This window comes from Cebus imitator, unplaced genomic scaffold, assembly GCF_001604975.1.
Source record: "Cebus imitator isolate Cc_AM_T3 unplaced genomic scaffold, Cebus_imitator-1.0 Scaffold312, whole genome shotgun sequence".
NCBI classification, from domain to species: Eukaryota; Metazoa; Chordata; class Mammalia; order Primates; family Cebidae; genus Cebus; species Cebus imitator.
Window position 1 is genome coordinate 863,274 of NW_016107627.1, and position 15,315 is coordinate 878,588.

The window sequence follows — 15,315 nt, forward strand, 5'->3', positions numbered from 1 at the left end:
AAAAAAAAAAAAAAAAAAAAGACTCTCCGACCTGTGCTCAGGTAAGGCAGGTCCAGGTGCAGGCTCCAGGTTCCAGAGATGCTCCTGAAACATCCTCTTGTGACCCCAGGATGGCCCCGGGAGGCAAAGGCACTCATGCTGGCTCGAAGCCGGTATTGGTGGCGGCTACTCTGGGGAGGGCCCGACCCAGCGCCCCGGCGCCCAGGGGTTGCCTCACCCTGTTTTCCTGGGCAAGCGTGGTCCAGGTTATTATGGTCACATAGAAACAGGAGGAGATGCAGCCTATTTTCAAAGCTCTGAAGAATCTGTGAAATCCGCTTTTATCCCTCCTTACTTTTACATTCAGATATTTCATCTTTAGGTTGCTATAGTGACATGTGAATAAATATATGTGAGACTCTGCAGACAAGCAACAAGCGGTGGAAAGGGAATTGGGTAGAGATGTCACTTACAATAAGCCTGGACTACCTGTGACCCTCATGTTCTAGTTGCACAGACACGGTGGTTTGGCACTGGCAATATTTATGTTGATTTTACCAGATTTGCTATAATATTTAGATTGTCTATACATTATACAGAGTAACATATTTTCCTTTATTTTCCCCAATCATAATGGGACCATATGCGCAGGACAGAAGTTGTGAGAGGACGTGACTCACTGGCAGAGAGGAGAGTATCTCCCCCAATCCTGCTCCCAGGCAGCTCAGCAGAAACTCTAGTTCATTTTGAGGGTGGAAGTTGCTGACTGGGGGCTTGGTGGGCTTGAGGGTGGGCCTAAATCCCTTCCAGTCAGAGGAAAGGAAGGTTTTACTGTGGAAACCAGTTTCGAGGTGGACCAAGCAATCCTCATAGACTGGGAGCTGCTGGTTGAGAAGCCCGACCCCCCTGGTTTGCTGCTGAACATTTGAAAACACCAGTCAAACACAGGAGAGGACGTGGCAGTTGAAGGGTGACCTGAGGCAGAGTGTGGGAAGCCAAGGGAGGACAGGAGCTGGTCTCCTTTATGAAGTCATCTGCCTGACTCCCAGCCATCGTGCCTCTTGCTCTCTGAAAAAGCCAAGTGATCTCTTTTTTTTTTTTTTTTTTTAATTTTTTTTTTCTGGAGTCTCACTCTGTTGCCCAGGCTGGAGTGCGGTGGCACAATCTCGGCCCCCTGCAACCTCCACCTCCCAGGTTCAAGTGATTCTCCTGCCTCAGCTGCCAGAGTAGTTGGGGTTACAGGCGCCCGTCACCATGCCCAGCTAATTGTTTTTTATATTTGTAGTAGAGATGGGGTTTCACCATGTTGGCCAGGCTGGTCTTGAACTCCTGACCTCGGGTGATCCTTGGCCTCCCAAAGTGCTGGGATTACAGGTGTGAACCACCTCATCCAGCAGAAAGTGCCAAGTGACCTCTTGATTGAAGTGGGCGTAGCTCAAGGCACGGCCCTCAGTTCCTGCGACTTGTTTCCTGGTCTGCACTGGGTGGAGCACGAAGCCAACAGTACCATTGTCTGTGAATGTCCCAGAATCCCTTAAGGACAAAGGTTTTCAGTGGATGGGATGCCATGGGGGACATTCCAGAACTCTGTGGACAAGCAACCGTCCTGCCACAGCACAAACCCTCCTGCCTCTGGACGGAATTTGATGGGCCCCTTGGCAAATGCACGTTTTAGAAGCTGCTTGGGGGCTGGGGCACGAGGCACGCCGGAGGCAAGCCAAGCCTCCCGGGGGAACATGGCTGAAGCCTGCAGACATCTCCCATGTCCCCTGCAGACACCTCCCATGGGTGGGAGCCTGAGTTCGGAAGTGCCAGATCCAAGTCTCTGTGTGGCTGAGGAGAGGACATCCTGCAGGCAACATGGTGCTGACCTGTGGGCCTACTGGCAGCAGACTAACTTTGTAATTTTTTGGCCTTTCTGGAAGGTTCTGAGGTGTTGCTGCTGGGTTCTGGTGGCCAGTTATTCCCCTGGGGAAGGATGGCCCAGCTTGTTGTCCAGTTCACATAGAAACGTAGAGTCATCTGGCCAGGCGCGGTGGCTCACACCTGTAATCCCAGCACTTTGGGAGGCCAAGTTGGGCAGATCACAAGGTCAAGAGATTGAGACCATTCTGGCCAACATTGTGAAACCCCATGTCTACTAAAAATACAAAAATTACGCACCCTATAGTTTCAACCACTCTGGAGACCGAGGCAGAATCACTTGAACCTGGAAGGTGGAGGTTTCAGTGAGCTGAGATCGCACCATTGCACTTTAGCCTGGATGACAGAGCAAGACTCTGTCTCAAAAAAAAAAAAAAAAAAAAGTAGGGTAGTCTAGGGAGTAAATGCAGTTTCCCCACTTTCTCCCCGCCCTATCTTTCTCCCCTTTCTACTCCCCAGCGAAGGATCCAGCAAAAGGACCCAGAACTCCACAACTGTTACATAATCAAAGCATGTTACTCTAAAAGACATCAGGACTCAGCCTCCTTGCTACCACCCCACCCTCAGCAACAATCGCTTCTTTTTCTTTTTTTCTTTCTTTTTTTTAACAGATAGTTGTAGATTTGTATGGACTTATAAGAAATAATAGGGCCGGGCGCGGTGGCTCAAGCCTGTAATCCCAGCACTTTGGGAGGCCGAGGCGGGTGGATCACGAGGTCAAGAGATCGAGACCATCCTGGTCAACAAGGTGAAACCTCGTCTCTACTAAAAAAATACAAAAATAAGCTGGGCATGGTGGCAGACGCCTGTAATCCCAGCTACTCAGGAGGCTGAGGCAGGAGAATTGCTTGAACCCAGAAGGCGGAGGTAGCAGTGAGCCGAGATCGCGCCATTGCACTGCAGTCTGGGCAACAACAGTGAAACTCCGTCTCAAAAAAAAAAAAAAAAGAAAGAAATAATAGAGGCTGGGCACAGTCACTCATGCCTGTGATCCCAGCACTTTGAGAGGCTAAGGTGGGAGGATCACTGGAGGCCAGGAGTTTGAGACCAGCTTAGGCAATATAGCAAGACCCCGTCTCTACAAAAAAGAAAATAATTAGCTGGGCATGGTGGTGCACAACTGTAGTCCCAGCTACTCTGGAAGCTGGGGCAAGAGGGTTGCTTGAGCCCAGGAGTTAGAGGCTACGGTGAGCTATGATTGCACCAGTGCACTCCAGGCTGGGTGACAGAGCAAGATCTTGTAATCTTGTAAATACATAAAAAGACCACATTCTGTGGCTTGGCCCAAGAACTATGCACAAGGAATAGCCTGCTGGGACGAGCCATTGCCACACTGGCAGGGTCTTCTGGTCCCTGCTTGGATATTTTTATTTGTAGGCCTATCAGTTAATATCCTTAAAAATCTGGGTTTTATTAGACTAAAGAAAACGGTAAAGGTCTGGGGTTGATGTGAATTGTGTCCCCTCCAAAAAAGATATGTTGAAATCCTAACCCCCCAGTACCTCTGAACATGACGCTGTTTGGAAATATGGCCTTTGCAGATGTAATTAGCTAAGGTGAGGTCATACTGGAGTGGAGCGGGTACTAATTCAACGTGACTGGTGTCCCTATAAGAATAGAGGAATGCCATGGGACAGCTAAGACAGGGATCGGAGCTGGGCAGCTGCAAGCTGAGGCAGGCCAAGGATTGCCAGCAAACTGTGAGAGGCCGGAAGAGGAGAGAATGATCTTTCCCCACTGATCTCACAGGGCGCAGGGACCTTATGTCAGGACGCTGATTTCAGTAGACCGCAGAACTGTGAGCGAATCAGTCTGTTGTTAAGCCACTCAGTGCTGGTATTTTGTACGGCAGCCCTCGGAAACTCATGCAGCAGGCAACCACTAATGTTCCATGTCTAGTAAGTAATGAAATACACTCTGAAGTGGGGATAGAACTGAAATAAAAATATCCATGTGAGGGAGCTCTAGAGCCTTCACCTCCTCAGTCCTAATTAAACTGTAACCTGAGGATGGGCAAATAATAGCTGTTGACAGGACTCTCTTAACCTCCTTCAGTGGTTTTATTTTTCGTTTCTGGTCTATTGATATTTGGATTCTGAGCACAAGTGCCTTTATTGCACTGAACACCTCTGACCTGAGGTGAGTTTTAGCTGCAAGTGCAGGATTCTGTGTAAGAGAAACACTGAATGACCCATTAACCAAGGCAGGCCGTTCTCCTAGTCAGGGTCAGGTGCTGGGGACAGTGTGACAAGAGCTTGAATGAAGACAACTTGCTCTCCCTGCCAGCAAAATTTAACAGTGAGACAGGAATGCTTATTTTGTATTTTTTCAGGGGGCAGGAAGCTGCAAAATCTGCTGTCCTCTGGAAATCGCTCTCTGGACCAACAACGTAGAAGTTCCCTCAACCTGTCCCTTACTTCCTGCTGCACCTCTGAGCTCCTCGGCTTTTGTCGACATTCACTCCTTGGACCTCTGCTGACTCCTAAGTCCCCAGACCAGCAATGTTGGCATCACCTGAGAACTGGTTAGAGACTTTCTCAGGCCCTCCCCAGACCTGAATCAGCTCTGCAGGTGGGGCCAGCAATGTGGGTTTTGAGACTGAGAAGCCGTGGGGCGATTCTGATGCCGACTCACACCTTGTTTTGCTTCTGTGTTTACCCCCCACCACACAAACGAGGAGCCCCCGGATGCCCAGGCACCAAAGCTTGAATCACTGCCGCTCATGGCTCTGCACTGTCTTAATTCTTCCCTGCTTTTTCTTTATGTCCCATCCTGGTTCATTCCTCCTTTATCCCCGTTTGTATGTGTGTATGCATCCTTTCATTCAGCAGGCATCTAGGAAAGGATATCCTATAGTCACTATGGTGGATGAGTCTAGATGGGTCTGCAGCTCTGAAGGTGTGTTGGTTCAGTTCCAAGGAGCAACGACAGCTTTTTCAGATGACAACATGTATTGTAGCCAAACGATGGGTATGAGCATCTTTTAACCACAATCGGAGGCAGGGGGGCGAATAGATATATATTTTTTTTCTGTGAAAGAGGGAAACAAAGCAATGAAAAGGAAGAGACAGAAAATTGTCCCAACACCTTGGCTCCATAGGGCCTCGGGGTGCCCTCCATGACAAGCAGTGACTCACAGCTTCTACTGTGACTATTTCTGCTTCTCCTCAACGCTGCTGCTTACCCCTAGATTTGGATGCCACAAGGAAGCTATGTCCTGGATTTTCTTGTTTTCTTTCAGTTCTGGCTGCCAATACCAAGTTCCTCCTGTCCATCTCACATTCAAAGAGCTCACAGAGAAGCTCTGATTGGGTCTGTGTCCTGTGTCTGTACAGAGCTTTTGCATTTGGGGTGGGGCCTTTGCACCGTGGTCAGTCTAAGAACAGCAGCAGCACCTGGTCTAGTCAACTGTGGCCAAGACCCTTGAAGATGCACACAAGAAGCTCCCGACAGTCGTGAGGTTCACAGGGGATTCTGGGTGTGACAGGGGCTCAGACAACATCAGCCCCCAATCTGGGTGAGAAGAGAGGTCTGGGAGGAAGATACAGCTTCGAATAAGTGGGTGTTAGGTAATGCCTGAAGTGTGGTAGCATTGCTCAGGGAGAGTGAGTAGAGAGAATGGAAAAGTGGAGACCCCAATATCACCAGGCTCTCCCATGGGGTAGCTGAAGGTCATTGGGAGAATAGAGCAACTGACCTTTCTTGAGCACCTACTATGTGCCAGGCTGTATGCCTTGGTGCTTTATTTAAGTTACCTTATTTATTTATTTTTGAGACAGGGTCTCACTCTCACCCAAGCTGGAGTGCAGTGGTGCAATGAATGCTCACCGCAGCCTCAACCTCCTGAGTTCAAGTGATCCTCCCGCCTCAGCCTCCCGAGTATCTGGAACTCCAGGCTGTGCCACCACACCCAGCTAAGTTTTTCTATTTTTTGTAGAGATGGGGTCTTACTATGTTGTCCAGGTTGATCTCAGACTCCTGGTATCAAGCCGTCCTTCCAGCTTGGCCTCCCAAAGTGCTGGGATCACAGGCATGAGCTACCACACCAGCCAATTTATTCTTAAAACAACACTGCAAGCTAGGTATTTTATTAGCCCAAATTTACAGATGAGAAGGCAGACCAAGCTCATATCACTTGTAAAGGGCAGAGCTGAGATTTCAATAGCCTTGTCCAGCTCCAACATTATTCCTCTTCTTTGCTTTTAATTATTTCTTCGTTTCCAAATCCCGCTCCCATTTCTACTGTATTCCCCCATCTCCTGTCATGTGTTCGGTGTGTGTGCTTGGACACGAACAGAAAAATACCTCGCATTGTTCTGTGTATGTAGCATAGACACGTACACACACACAGTGCTGAGCCATGGGTCTCACTCTGTGTCTGTCTTTTCTCATCCGCAGTGTGTGGTTAATACCTAGCCATGTGGCCGTCCGTGCCTCTTGCCCATTGCTAACTGTTGCCTAGCCCTCCCCCAGGAAGCACCAGTGACAGTTCATTTCTCCTCTTCCACTTCACCTTGCAAGGCTGACTCTAAGAGCCCAGCTACCACAAACCGCCAGGATGCACATCCCTGTACACATTCTCCTGCAGACCTGGCTCTACGTTTCTCAGCGTTACACCCCAGGACGGCTGGATCATGGGGCGTACGCAGATGAATTTCACTGAGATCTGCTAGGCTGTTCCCCAGAAGACTACACAGTCTGCACTCCCATCTGTAGCGCATAATAATATCCATTTTCCTGCGTCCTTGTCAACAATTGCTATCATCTGACTTTCTAATTTTTCCTATGTCGTGGGTGTAAAGTGGTATCTCATTGTTTTCTATAATTTGCATTTCTCTAATAGAGAGGTTGAGCATTTCTTCATATTTTTGCCCCTTTTTTCTACCGGGCTCCAGACAATTTCCTTGTATTCTTGATGATTTCCTTGTATATTCTAGATGAGGTGTTGATAAAATTATCTGTAAAAGGTCCAGGTAGTAGATACTTTAGGCTTTGCAGACTGGAAGCTCTCTGCTGCACCAGCTCGGCTCTGCTATTGCAGCTTGAGAGCAGACCGAGACCGAATGTGGTGGATGAACATGGCTGCGTCCAACCAGACTTTTGTTTTGCTTACAAAAACAGATGGAAGGGCCAGACTTGGCCAGTGGGCCGTGGTTTGCTGTTCTCGACAAATCTGTCTCGCTACAAGCCCTTGCTGGATTCTGACATTACGATGATCTCCCCCAACTCTGTCTACGGTGTCTTTTGTTGAGCAGAACAATGTAATTTTGATGGATTCAAATTCATCAATTTTTTGCCTCATAGCTTGTGTCTTCTGAGTTGATGTCAGAAGTTCTTCTCAGACCCAAGGTGACAAAGTTATTGGGCATCTTTTTTACTATTGGTTTTGTATTTTTACCTCGACAGTTAGATTTTGGATTATCCAAAACTGACCTTTGCATATGGTGTCTATTTTTCTCCATGCAGTAAAGCAGGCTTCCCAGCACCATCTAGTGAATAACCTGTCCTTTCCACACGGGTTTGTGCTGTTGCCTCTCAGAAGTCAACAGATTTGCCTTTGAGCTCTTTACCCTGCTCCACTGGTTTATTTACTGGTTCCTCTGCCAACAGCATGTTTTATTATTATTGTTATGGCTTTGTCGTATGTCTTCATATCTCACAGTGTGAACCTCGTCACATCTCCTTTCAAAGGCCCATGAATCCACATCTATTTCAATGATGGAGACTTCATACGTTTTTGCCTGTCATTGGCTGTAAGTCATTTGCAGGAAGAAGAGAATATGAAGTCAGGCAAGTTGTAACTGGGCCATTCTCACTAAATGTTGTTTAGCTATTATTTCTCTCTTTTTTTTTCTTTTTCTTTCTTTCTTTTTTTTTTTTTTTTTTTTTTTTTTTTTTTTCTTTTTTTTTTTTTTTTTTTTTTTTTTTTTTTGAGAGAGGGTCTCAGTCTGTTGCCCAGGTTGGAGTGCAGTGGCATGATCATGGCTCACTGCAGCCTCAACCTTCCTAGGCTCAGGTGATCCTCCCACCTCAGCCTCCCGAGCATCTGGGCCCACAGACATGTACCACTGTGCCCAGCTAATTTTTGTGTTTTTCAGTAGAGACAGGGTTTTGCCATATTGGCCAGGCAGGTCTCAAGCTCCTGAGCTCAAGTGATCTGCCCACCTCAGCCTCCCATAGTGTTACTTGAATACCTGCTGAATCAGGACTCTTGATTAAAAGAGCCAGAAACCAAATTAAATGTCCTTAATTTGAAAAATACATACATATTAGTTCAGGCAGCTGGGAAGTTGTTTGATCAAAGAGTTTAAATATCCATAAGGCTCTCTCTCTCCTCTCTTTCTTCATCTCTCAACTTTGCTTTTCTCTGTGTGAGCTTCACTCTCAGGCAATCTCTCTCCCCAGAGCAGCCTAGATGATAATACTATGAGGCTCACCGTGCCTTACTACTCTTGATAGCAGATGTAAAAACCCCTTTCTCAACAAACATTCATATCCATCTCCCCAAAATGGACTCTGATTGCTTGGTTGGGTCATGTGCCCATGCCTGAATCCATCATGGTAGCACACAAGTTGGACATGAAAATTACAACCCCACCAACAGCAGAGTGCCATTCTCAATGGGAAAGATGCTGAGAAGACCAAACGCCCACCGACATCTACCCCACTGCCCACCTGCTCAGTCCTTACAACCCTGAGGGCTGATACAGGGGCAGACGCTGAGGCTCAGAGAGTTTAAATTACTCAGAAAAGGCCCTCACCCTGTAAGAGACCTAGCCAGAATCAGCAGCCAGGTCTACTTGAGAACCAGAGCCCTTTCTACTACACCATACTGCCATTAGATTAAATTGCTGTCACTTCAAACTCGGGATGACACAAACTAAACTCATGATTTTTTCTAAAATCATATCCAAAGTTCAAATTCTCCAAAAGTGATCACCATTTCCTTGGTCTCCCAAGTGTGAAAATTTAGTGTTGTCATAGCCTTTTCCTTCTTTCTTGCAGCCAACCTTTCGTCGATTTCTTTCCTCTTCCCATTCTTTCCCGTATCCACGATCTCCATGCTTGTTTGTGGGTTCGTTACCTGACATCTGGATCATGATCCTACCTGTTCCCTACTGCAGGCTATCCTCTACACAGCCACAGAGTAAATTCCCTACAGTACAAGTATTAAAAGAATTAGCCGGGCGCAGTGGCTCACTGCCGTAATCTCAGCACTTTTGGAGGCCGAGGTGGGCAGATCACTTGAGGTCAGGAATTTGAGAACAGCCTGGCCAACCTGACAAAACCCGGTCTTTACTAAAAATACAAAAATTAACTGGTTATGGTGGCATGTGCTTGTAATCCCAGCTATTCAGGAGGCTAAGGCTGGAGGATCACTTGAACCAGGGAAGTGGAGGTTGCAAGTGAGCCAAGATGGCACCACTGCACTCCAGCCTGGGCGACAGAGTGAGACTCCAACTCAGAATAAAAATAAAAATAATAATAATTTATTATTTTTACTTAAAAGTATGTATTCATTTGTGTTACCGTAACAATGCAGCAATGTGGAGCATTCCAAAACTCCGGGGCTTAACACAATAGGTATTTATTGCTGCTGATGCCTTCATGAGGCTGCTGCGGTTTGGCTGATCTGGGCTGGGCTGGGCTGGGCTGCAGGCTCCGCAGCAGGCTGGGCAGCTGGGGAAGCTCTGGTTCACTGCAGGGCAACCTCCTCTCCATCATGGGCTCTGCTAGAGCATGCTCTTCTCCCAGCGATGGCCTCAGGCTGCTGCTGGAGATGGCACATAGTCACTGGCAGAGCTCAAAGTCAAGGGACAAGGAGGTATATTCTGCTTACACTGAGCTCATGACAAGGATGTGGAAGCAGAGAAGAGGGAAGAATTGGAGCCTTCAATTCAATCCACCACGGAGAAAGTCAAGGCTGACCTCCACTGCCTAGATTTTGAAGTCTTCCATTGTCTGGCCTCACCCCATCCAGCCAGCTCAAACCCCTCCCTTCAGGACTTCAGGTTGTCACGAACCTTGGGAATCTTATAGGAGTCGGACAGGATGGGGCAGTTCCAGACTGTGAGCTATGTTCCCGCAGTAGGCCCAGCTTCGCCTGGCCTCTGCTTTCCCACCACACAAGGAAGAGGGAAGAATTTTCTGGGCCCATTTGTTATTGATAGTTGTTACAAAATAAATAAATGTTAAACAATTTCTCCTCTAGGAAATAAACTGAGCCAGGAATCCTCTTTGTAAATTTTTTTCTTTTTTGGCTCTTTGGGGAAAAATATCTCTAGGAATTATTTTCTCTCTAAACAATGGCAACACGTTATTTTTGTTGGCTTGACTTGGATCCTTCCCCACTTCCTTTTTTTGGATTGAGAGGTTGGCTACAGAAATGAGAAAGAGATACTTTTTTCTTCTTTTTTTGTGTGTGGTTTCTCTGGCTGGAAAATAAAAGCCCTGCCTTCTTTCTGTATTCAGTGCACTTCAAAGTCATAAAAATTTGGATAAAGTACATCAGGGTTATGGGTGTTCTAGATTTCAGTCTTTTTATAACTTCCTCCTATTTCACATTCGTTTGACCTCAGGTTAAAGGAACGCTTTTGAAAAGTATAATGATTTGATTCTAGCAATGGATGTAGCAAAAATACTGGGGTCAATAAGTTAAATTAAAAGGCTTTTTATAAAGAAGAAGAAAAAGAAGAAGCAAAAACTATATTTTGCAAACTTTAAGCTTAAGACTGCATGACAGTGGAAGAATTTCCCAGCTATATTCTTATAAAGAAAGTATGCTGTGAAAATATTTTTCAAAGTTTACCAGAGTAAAAAAGTTTGAATTAAAGGAAACTAACTTCATAATCCTCTGAACTTATTTTCCCAGCTTACATAGGCACTTTCTGTAGATTTGCTTTTAGTATTTTTCCATATGTATTTTGTTTCTTTTCTTTCCCACAAACATCTGAATATTCTCATGGGTATTGGGGTTTTACGGTTTTGCCTGAATATGTGTTTCAGTGATTTATTGAGAGGAAAAAAGTCTCAAAACTGTATTTATATGTGATGTTACTTTTGCTAAGAACTACATATGTGTTTGTATGTATCTAGCCATCATCCATCTATCTAGAGATATATAAACACATTAGTATACATAAAAATGCACAAGATATGACTATAAGGAAGACAGAGTATGAAGTTACCTTTGGGTGTTTTTTGTTTTGTTTTTGTTTTTTTGAGATGGAGTCTTGCTCTGTTGTCCAGGCTGGAGTACAGTGGTGTGATCTCCACTCACTAAAGCCTCTGCCTCCCAGGTTCAAGGGATTCTCCTGACTCAGCCTCCCAAGTAGCTGGGATTACAGGCATCCGCCACACTGCCTGGCTAATTTTTGTATTTTTAGTAGAGACAGGGTTTCACCATGTTGGCCAGGCTGGTCTCAAACTCCTGACCTCAGGTGATCCACCCACCCCAGCCTCCCAAAGTGTTGGGATTACAGGTATGAGCCACCATGCCTGGCCCCAGGTATTGTTTTAGTCCATTTTCTGGTTCTATACCAGGATACCACAAACAAATATTAATTTATATAGAAAATAAATGCATTTCTCACAGTTCTGGAGGCTGAGAAGTCCAAGAGCATGCTGTCGGCGTCTGGTGGGGGCATTTGTGCTACATCCTAACATGGTGGAAGGGCAAGTGAGTGTGTGAGACTGAGAGGAAACAGGGGTTAAACTTTCTCTCTTTTTTTTTTTTTGAGATAGTGTCTTACTTTGTCACCCAGTCCAGAGTCAGTGGTTCACTGCACCTTGACCTCCTGGGCTGAGGCAATCCTCCCACCTCAGCCTTCCGATTAGCTGGGACTATTAAGCAAGTACCACTCTGCCTGGCTAATTTTTTAAAAAAATTTTGTAGAGATGAGGTCTCACTCTGTTGCCCAGGCTGGTCTCAAATTCCTAAGCTCAAATGATCCTCCCACTTTGGCCTCCCAAAGTGCTGTGATTACAGGCATGAGCCACAATACCTGGCTGAACTTCATCCTTTTATTGGGGTCCACTCCTGCAATAACAAACTCATGCCTGTGATCATGGCATCAATTCATGCATGAAGGCAGAGCCCTCATGACCTAATCATCCCCTAAAGGTCCCACCTCTTAATACCATCACAATGGCAATGAAATTTCACTATAAGTTTTGAAGGGTGCATCCAAACCATAGCAGGTGTTAGCTTTCTCCCTAGGTACCTACTTATTTCTGCATGTTTCAATTTGTCTATAATAAATATTATTACTTATAATACTAAATAGGATTTCTTCTTAACAGAAGAAATAGATGTTTAACAGTTTGGCCTTTTTTCCTGAGAAATTGTAAAACTTTACTGAGTCTAAGGAAATGAATAACAATATCTCCATGTGAGGCCTTGTTTGAATGCCGGAAATCATACGGCTCGCAATATTGTTTCACTAGGCAGAAAATTAGAATGAAGAAAGATGAGAAAGCATGAGTTCAGATGCCAGTAAATGCCTTCCTGAGGCTGGCACGAATGGATCCCCAGAGTAGAAGGATGGTATAGGCACATGGAGGTGTCTGAGTCTGGAGTTTATGTAACAGATTTCATCTGCAACTTACATATGGAAGCAGTCAAAAGACCTTCAAGATTCAGGCAGATCCTCCTAAATGAGGTATTAACTTATATGTTTAGAAGTTTTTTCTTGTGCAGATACTTTAAAAAATTCATTGCAATATTATGGATAAGATTAAATACTAGCAATATTATAAATCTCAGCACTTTGGGAGCCGATGTGGGAGGATCATTTGAGGCCAGGAGTTCAAGACCAGCCTGGGCAACATAGTGAGACCCCCATCTCTACAAAACATACAAAATTTAGCCAGGTGTGGTGGCATGCATCTGTAGTCCCAGCTACTCAAGAGGCTAAGATGGGAGGATTGCCTGAGCTTTGGAGTTCAAAGCTGCAGTGATGAGCTATGATCTCACTATTGCACTGTAGCCTGGACAACAATGAGACCCTGTCTCAAAAAAAAGTAAGAAATACTAGCAATATGCATAGGTTTACATTTTGTCATATAGCTTTTTTTTTTTTTTTTTTTTTTTTTTTTTTTAAAAGAGATGAGGTCTCGCTATGTGGCCCAGGCTGGACTTGAATTCCTGGGCTCAAGTGATTCTCCCCCCTCAGCCTCCCACGTAGCTGGGAATACAGATGCATACCCCATGCCTGGCTGACATTTTATTTTTTATAAATGCAAAAGAATGACAGATCTTATTTTTAAAAATCTCTATATGGGTTTTCCAAATGTTGTCTAACAAAATTCACATATCTGAGAACTTTTCACTGGAGCAATTATGGTAGTTTATGAATGAGGCAACCCCACAAACATTTTCAAGAATTTATTATGTATGAGCCACTGCACCTGTTGCTGTGAATGCAGAGATGAATGAAGAAATGGACTTTGCCTCAAAGAGGCATTTCTTGCACCTTATCACAGAGACAAGTCCGTTTCTTGCACCTTATCACTGAGACAAGTTTAAGATTTGCTTTGTTATTTTACTTAAATAATTCTTAGAACAACAAATAAAAACAAGGGGGGGCACTAGCAAATCCCAGCCACATCAACAATTATGAGGCACCTTTGTTGGGTGGACCATTTTGCAATCCTGGGTCAAGGTGGTTTATGTCATTGTGGGCAGCGATGCAAAGGTTTAGCAAATGGGGACTAAGAAACAGCTCAGAGCAATTAGATCACATAAAGTCCCAAATGTCTACTTTATCAGGATGAATACAAGTTTGGCTCCTGTTGCTAGAAGAAAAAAATAAAAAGCAATGCACATATTATTTACCACCAAACCTGGGGGCATGCCATCTATTATCAGCAATGAACAGATCTGATTCTTTTCTAAATGAGATTGTCAGGGTCCAGGGGATTTGTCAGCATCCTGATAATCCTCAAATCATTTGCCTGCCCTACCATGATCATAGGAAATTGTTGGTAATAAGGCTGGTTAACAATCTTCTTGTCTGGTGCATTAAAGATAATTCCACACAACCCAGAGGGTCTTAGCCAAGCAGCCTTCTTTATATGGTTCAACATTACATGTCTTACCAAGCATCATCTCTGCAGAGGCTGCCGGCTCTCTGTCAACTGCAAGTCACTGGGCTCCCCATCCTGTGCAAAACACAGGCTGGACTTGGGGAGTTTTTAATCCAGTATGGGATATGGAACGAACACCAAACTCAGTGACCACAAAGATGTGTCAGGGGCCCTGGGTCAGGCCCAGCTAATGACACACAGCTTCAGGGAGGAGAGACTGAAGTTTCTGTTTTCTTCCTTTCACTTTATTGTTCATGGTGTTCAAAATTCGGCATTTTGAATAAGTCATATGTGAAGTGGCTCAAACATTTTTAAATGACAAAAAAGTTACTTTGAAAATCTTCTTCCTATCCCTTTCTTCTTTTGCTTCATTCCTACTTCCCTGACAGGTAATCCCTGTTATCAGCACTATTTTATCCTTTCAGAGTTGGAAAAAAAAAAAAGATAAGTGCAGGAAAATATGAATGAGCCTTGAAGACATCATGCTAAGTAAAATAAACCAGTTATAAAAGAACAAATATAGTCTAGTTACATGAGGTTTCTAGAGCAGTCAAATTCACAGAGAAGACAGAAAGTGGAATGGGGGTTGCCAGGGCCTGGCGGGAGTAGGAACGTTGAGTTCATGTTTAATGGGGACAGAGCTTCAGTCTGAGATGATGAAAAAGTTCTGGAGATGGATGATCGTGATGCTGGTGGCCCAACATTGCGAATGTACTCAACGCTATAGCACAATACATCTAAAATGCTTAAAATGGTCAATTTTATTATGTACATTTACCACTATAAAAAAGAAAACACAAAATACATTTTTATTCTATCCTCCTTCTTTTACACAGAAGATGGAATGTAATGTGATTGTTCCGTGCCTTGTCTTTTTCACCTAATGATGTATCTTAGCAATCTTTCTATATTACTATGTGCAATGAATACTTATTCTTTTTATAGTTGCACACTTTTCTGACGTGTTGTGTGCCATATTTTAAAATATTGATCCCCTGTTGATGGACATTTTTATTTTTTCAATATTTTGCTATAAAAAATGTTGCTAGCTGGGCGCACTGGCTCATGCCTATAATCCCAGCATTTTGGGAGGCCGAGGCAGGTGGATCACAAGGTCACGAGTTCAAGCCTGGCCAAGATGGTGAAACCCTGTCTCTACTTAAACTACAAAAAGTAGCCAGGTGCAATGGCAGGCACCTGTAATTCCAGCCACTTGGGAGGCTGAGGCAAGAGAATTGCTTGAACCTGGGAGACAGAGGTTATAGTCAGCACAGATGGCGTCACTGCACTCCAGCCTGGGTGACAGAGTGAGACTCCATCTCAAAA